Source organism: Alexandromys fortis, unplaced genomic scaffold (assembly GCF_014885135.2).
Source record: "Alexandromys fortis isolate MF-2015 unplaced genomic scaffold, M_Fortis_MF-2015_v1.1 scaffold_38, whole genome shotgun sequence".
Classification (NCBI taxonomy): domain Eukaryota; kingdom Metazoa; phylum Chordata; class Mammalia; order Rodentia; family Cricetidae; genus Alexandromys; species Alexandromys fortis.
Window position 1 is genome coordinate 2,237,311 of NW_026067916.1, and position 6,087 is coordinate 2,243,397.

The 6,087-nt window shown below is 47.6% G+C and overlaps 1 protein-coding gene across 1 annotated transcript in view; it reads left to right on the forward strand.

Moving 5' to 3' along the window:
• The first annotated feature begins 3,371 nt into the window (after positions 1–3,371).
• Steap2 (STEAP2 metalloreductase) overlaps positions 3,372–6,087 on the forward strand; it is a 23,653-nt gene continuing 20,937 nt past the window's right edge. The window contains exon 1 of the mRNA XM_050139876.1: positions 3,372–3,461. The gene's annotated coding sequence lies outside the window, so the exon portion shown is untranslated. The remainder of the gene's footprint in view (positions 3,462–6,087) is intronic.

Below are 6,087 nucleotides of genomic sequence, written 5' to 3' on the forward strand. Positions count from 1 at the left end.
TTGTCCCACCTATACTTCCTGCCTGGCTATTGGCCAATCAGCATTTTATAGTGTGTAAGAGCATTATCCCACAGCAATTACTCATAACACAGAGGGAACTGGAATCTTTCGTTTTGTTTTGTTTTTTGAGACAGTGTCTTATTATGTAGCCTTGGCTGGTCTGGAACTCTCTGTGTAGACTAGGCTGACTTTGTACTCACATAGATGTGCCTGCCTCTACCTCTCAAGTTCTAAGATTAAAGGCATGTGCCACCATGCCCTGCTGAAAAATGTATTTTCTTAAAGCTTTCTGTTAGACTATTATATATTGTATTATGGAATACACAGGCTCTAACAATTTTCTCTGGGTGTGTGGTGGTACAAGTCTTTAGTCCCAGGACTCCAGAAGGGTTCAAGGCCAGCCTGGTCTACGTAGCATGGTCTGGAATAGCAAGGGCTATGCAGTGAGACCAACTTAAAGAAAAAAAAAGAAGCCCCTGAATTACATTGATGGAAAGATGTTCATGAAATAATGTTAACTACAAAATATTTGTTTTGTAAAGATGCGCGTTTGTATTGTTTAATTGCTTTAAAAATGTTTCCTATTCTGTCTTTATCTTAGTCAACATTCCATTGCTGTGAAGAGACACCATGACCACAACTCTTATCAAGGGAAGCGTCTAGTTGGGGGTTGCCTACGGTTCAGAGGTCCAGTCCATTATTAGCATGGTGGGAAGCATGGAGGCATGGGGGCAGACATGGTGCTGGAGAAGGGTCTGAGAACACCTGGCAGGTTGCAGGAATAGAGAGACTGGCTTGGGCTTTTGAGACTTCACAGCCCACCCATAGTGACATACTTCCTCCAACAAGGCCACACCTCCTAATAGTGCTGTTCCCTGGTGATCCAACATTCAAAACCGTGAACCTATGGGGGTCATTTCTATTCAAACCACCACAGTCTTCAAACAAAATCTATTTCATGAAGGTCATACAGCACACACACATATATTTTGAAGTACATAAATATGCATTCACTAATACATTTTAGGTAATATCATTAACTAAATATAATAGCTATTTTATTTATTTATTTATATAATAGCTATTTTATTTATTGAATTTAATTTCAAAAAAAGAATTTCATACCAAGGTCATTCTATTGATATGCATTGTTCACAAAGACTCTGTACTGTCAAAAAATGGCGTTTGCTGAGAATGGGCCAAGTGAATGTCGTTAGTGTAGAAAGTCACTGAGCCTTTAGCCCACTAATGTGCATGACGGCTCCCACCCCAAAGTCTGCTGTCTTCATCTGTTTCACACTTACCTCACACACGGGAAGGACTTGTGCACATTTTATTTGCACCTATTTAATAATTGATCTCCCCCCATCAACGGGCACTTTGGAAGACTCGCGGTCACTCTGTCTTTCACGCTGTTCAAGAGTGCCGGCCATCCAGCGTTCATGGCAGGAACGCAGCAAAGGAGGTCTTAGTGAATGAGTTGTCGGAGAGCTCCAGGTGCTCAAGGTTTCCTTAGGCACTGTCATTTCAAAGTTACTCAATTGTCTACTAACTTCAAAGCAGAAATTATGTTAACACCTCCAGGCCACTAGAGAGCCATTTAATGAATCATTGCTGTACTTCAGTGGAATAAATTACTTCAGGGAACTGAGGATGTTTCTCAGAGACTGCTCATGACCTGGAAAAGGCTTGCGAAACTGGCTTTCTATGCTTCGAAACTGTAAGCAGAAAGCACTGGTGACAAATGGCCACCGGCTCATGAAGTGGACCAGAAGGCGCGGTGCTCTGAGCCGCAATGGCCATCTTTGGGGCGTGTTGGGCGACACGGCATTTTCCACCCACGGAGGATGTTTGCTTATTTTAATAGTTCAAGTGCGAAAAGCAGATATTCCTTCTGGAAACTGCACACTGTTGACTCATTTTTTGGGGAGGCAAATGATCTCACATATTACTTCATTTTTTACATAAGCAGAGCCCATGTCTAAATACCTTTTGAAGATATTTTAAATGTATAGTGTACTTGTGTTTTCTAGAATAATTTATTGTTTGTGCTAGCTAGAAAAAAAACTCGTAATAACCTTTGCGAGATATTACATAATGTTTTTGTTTAAGTGACAGAAAAGCTACATCTTCTCATCAAATGCGAAAGTCGCACGATTTTCTCCACTGGTACCCCAGAAGTGTTAGAAGTACCCTGCGGTTTTCATTATTTGACAGTGGTTGAAGTGGAATAATAAACACCGACACAAAACATGAGGGTTTTTTTCCTCAGTTACCAAAATGGAAAGTATTTTACCAGCTGTCAATGCGTCCACGTGGACCCTGACACTTCGCTAACCGCTGACTTTAAACCTTCACCCTATCTGGGGGTGGGGAAGAGATGCTTGCCACAAGGATCAAACAAAGGATGTTTCCCAAAAGGCTCTTGCAGAGGTTTATCTATGTGTGGCTTTCAAAGGGGAAAGTACAGTGCCCCGGGATCGATCCAAGACCCTCTTCTGGTTTTGCTCTGTTTTGCCTAGTTAATAAACCACCAAGAAAGATAATTTTTAAACCTAATTTGCTGAAATGAGATTTACTAATGTCTGGGGGGGGGGGGGAAGCACCAATTTGAGAAACTTTGATAAATTGATTAAAAAAATAAAGATTCCACTTTTCACCGAAAGGGTAAAGGATACCTAGCTACTTGGTAATCCAAAAGAAAGGAGGAAATTACAGAAAGTCAGAACCCAAGGTGCCCTTACACAGCTCAGCGAACCCTGGATGCTCCAAGGCCACTGCGGAGTCTGGAGGTCGGCAGCTCTCTGCAGACACGCAGGTCTCCTGACTCGCGGCTTAACCTTCCCCACAAGGCTCGCTCGCTCACTCGCTCGCCCCGGCGACAGTGAAGGTCGGGGTCTGCAGTCTAACCCCTGCAGTCGACCGCTGCGAACGGCCTCCTGTCCCGGGGAGTTTGAAAATGCGGTTCCTGGAAGGGCATTTCTGATCGTTCTCTTTCAAGGACACAATCGAGCCCGAAGAAAAAGCGCAGTTTCTTCGAGGTTTGTAGGGAACAGAGTAGCTCTGGAGAGAGGGGGTGGGAAGGGAGGGGGCACTCTGCAAAGCCAAGTCCCCAGCGGCGTGGCGAGCGTCTCGGAGGCAGTGGGGTGTAAATGCGGGCTGGGTTCACCAAGGGCTGCTTGCACCGGGGTCTCGGCGAGAGCGCGCGCAGACGTGGGGACGGCGGCCCGGGGTGGTCCCCGGCCCTCCCTGCGCCCCGCGCCCCCCAGCGCGTCACCGTCCCCCGCCCGCCCCCGCCTCTGCGCTCCTCCCCCTGCTCCTCCTCCCCGGCGCGGTCCGGCTGCGGGGGGCGGGAGATCGGCGGGCGGGAGGAGCGCTCCGTAGGCCCGGGAGCTCGGCCGGCCCTGGGCGCGTGGGAGCCGTGGCGCGGCGCTGCGAGGCCCGAAGAGGAGGGCGCGGAGGTGAGCGGGCTGGGGGACGGCCCGAGGCTGGCGGATCGTCCGGGGTCTCCGTGAAGCCGCATCCTTCCTCCGGGACTCGGCGGGCGCCGAGCTGGCCAGGTGGGAGGGGTGCGGAAGGGCGCCCGTGGCACCCATTCCGCCCCCTTCTCCACGCGGTCCTCCCGGAGCCCCGGAGGGAGTCCTCAGGTCAGGCCCAGCAGAAAGGAGGCCAGGAGAGACCTTGTCCCAGGTAGGATGTGCCCGAAAGGGAAAGGACCCGCAGGTTACTTTTACCAGTCACTTTGGGTTGATGCAGCGCTTTTCACTGTTAGGAAGCGCTGCTTGGCAAACAGGTAAATAATGCCAGCAGTGGCTTTGCTTATTGCTCACTGGTGTAATCCTGGTGTGTTCAGGCCATTTTGTGTTAGAAGTAATTGGTCTGTTTTTTTTTAGTGTCCTTAATTATCTCTGCGTCCCGTGTTCACCCTCGGCTGAAACTTGTTGAAAATTATGCCCTAAAAATCTTGTTCTTAAAATAACATAGGGAGATAGAGTTTTTTTTTTTTTTTTTTTGGACGGAGGTTTCCATTTATTATCGCCACTATCCCGTGGACAGGATTGGTGCCAGTTTTATATGCTGGCAGATAATTTTCTTTTCTTTCTTTCTTTCTTTCTTTCTTTCTTTTTTTTTTAGATAGAAAAACTTTTTCTGTGCCATCAGAAAATTAATTATCGCTCCATTACTGTAGGTGAAATAGATTCAGACTCCTGTCCCACCTCACCCTCGTTCCAGGAAACTGCCCCACCTCTTACAAGCTTCTGTCTCCAATGTACCACCCCACCCCTTCGATCTCTTTAGTATTTCTCTATTTAGTTGATCTTTTTTTCTTTCGTTGGCACCGTACTTCTCCTCACACTCAAGACAACCCATTTGGAGGGGAAAATGAGCATCCTGAGTATTCAGCCACATCCGAGCAGCTCCAGACAGCCTGGAGGTGCGAATGAGGTGGTGCTGGCGGCTGCAGTTTCTGCCTCCTAGCTAGTCCTTCAGATGGGGAGAGAAAGGAGACGGTTTCAGCAGTGATATGGTTAGCTAACTGTGAAAGATGAAAATGAGAAGCTTCGTCTAAATTACTTTCATTGTGCCGGTACCGTGGAAAATGTACTTCTACTGAATGAGCCTAATTGTGTTTTAATGCTGGAAACACAACACAGATGAAGGCAGAATTTTAAAATGTTTATAAATGATATAGAAAAATGAGAATAAAGAGACACCAAAAGCTGCAAAGGCGAGGCCTGTGAGAAAAGGGGCAGGCTGATATCAGGAAGTACAGTTACTCCCTGCTCAGCTTATTCCCATGATTCCGAGGTAGGCAAGACACTGGCAGCCTTGACATGACACATCCCTTAATCTTGGGACCCGCAGATCTTGACTCCCAGAAAAGAGAGGTCTGACCTCCAAAGAGAGGTCTGAGGCTTGTTACGTTTTCTTTGGCCTTGGCGTTTACAAAAATGCATTTAGTAACCAAGAATATTTATTGCATACGTAGTCAGTATGTGCCAGGCAGTGTGGTGGCAGGATGGATGTGTGTGTGTGTGTGTGTGTGTGTGTGTGTGTGTGGTGTGTAGTAAGCCAATGTTAGAAAAGCAAAATAAACAATTGTTTAACTCCCTTGGAACTTAACAAGGGTTGAAAGAGGATGGGGGTGGGCCGGAGTGAATCTTTCCGGTGAGGAGAAGTTTCCCGGTATGGAAAAGTGACTCAGTCTTCTCTACTTCTAGAAAAGGGTTCTGGTGTTGGGCAGTAGGAAATAAGGGTCACACAGGCAGAGGCTGTCACATCTGGGGCCATAGGTCACACAGTCAGGAAGGTGGCTGCGTCTCTAAGTTTAAGGGGCCACTGATGTTTTAAGGAAGAGAAGCATTTGTGGTAGTTTATGTCTTAAGATGACCTCAGCTCTTGGGTGGAGAATGGTTGGGTAAAGGGTGGAGATAAAGATGGAGATAGGCTGACCATTTAGAAAGTGCTTATATTGGTGACGTGTGCTTAGAGTGCCAGATCCTGAGGCAGGAGGATCTCTTGAGCCCAGGAGTTTGAGATGGGGCGGCGGGGAAGGGGGAGTCCTACATATCTGCAGTGAGAAAGGATAAACAGCTGGACTAGTTGGTATGCCAGCATCGGTGGAGAAAGCGTACGGAATATCTTAAAGGGGCTGTGCTTGGCGGCGCCTGCCTTTCCTCTCAGCAGTGGCAGGCAGACCTCTGGGAGGCAAGGCCTGCCTGGTCTGCATAGCAGGTTCCAGACGAGCCAGGGCAATACTGTGAGAACAAGAAGTATGTTGGAGAACAAGAGTTTACATCAAGGATGAAGGAAAGCAAAAGATAAAGATTGATTCCCCAGAGTTCTCGTCTGAACAACTGGTGGGAAATGGTACCAATTCAGTGAGGTGAAGGAGCTGAGTAACAGAAGCAGGAAAAGAGTTGACCTTTGGTTGCAGGGCGGTGGTGGCGCACGCCTTTAATCCCAGCACTTGGGAGGCAGAGGCAGGCGGATCTCTTTGAGTTCGAGGCCAGCCTGGTCTGCAAGAGCTAGTTCCAGGACAGGCTCCAAAGCTACAGAGAAACCCTGTCTTGAAAAAGCCTATAT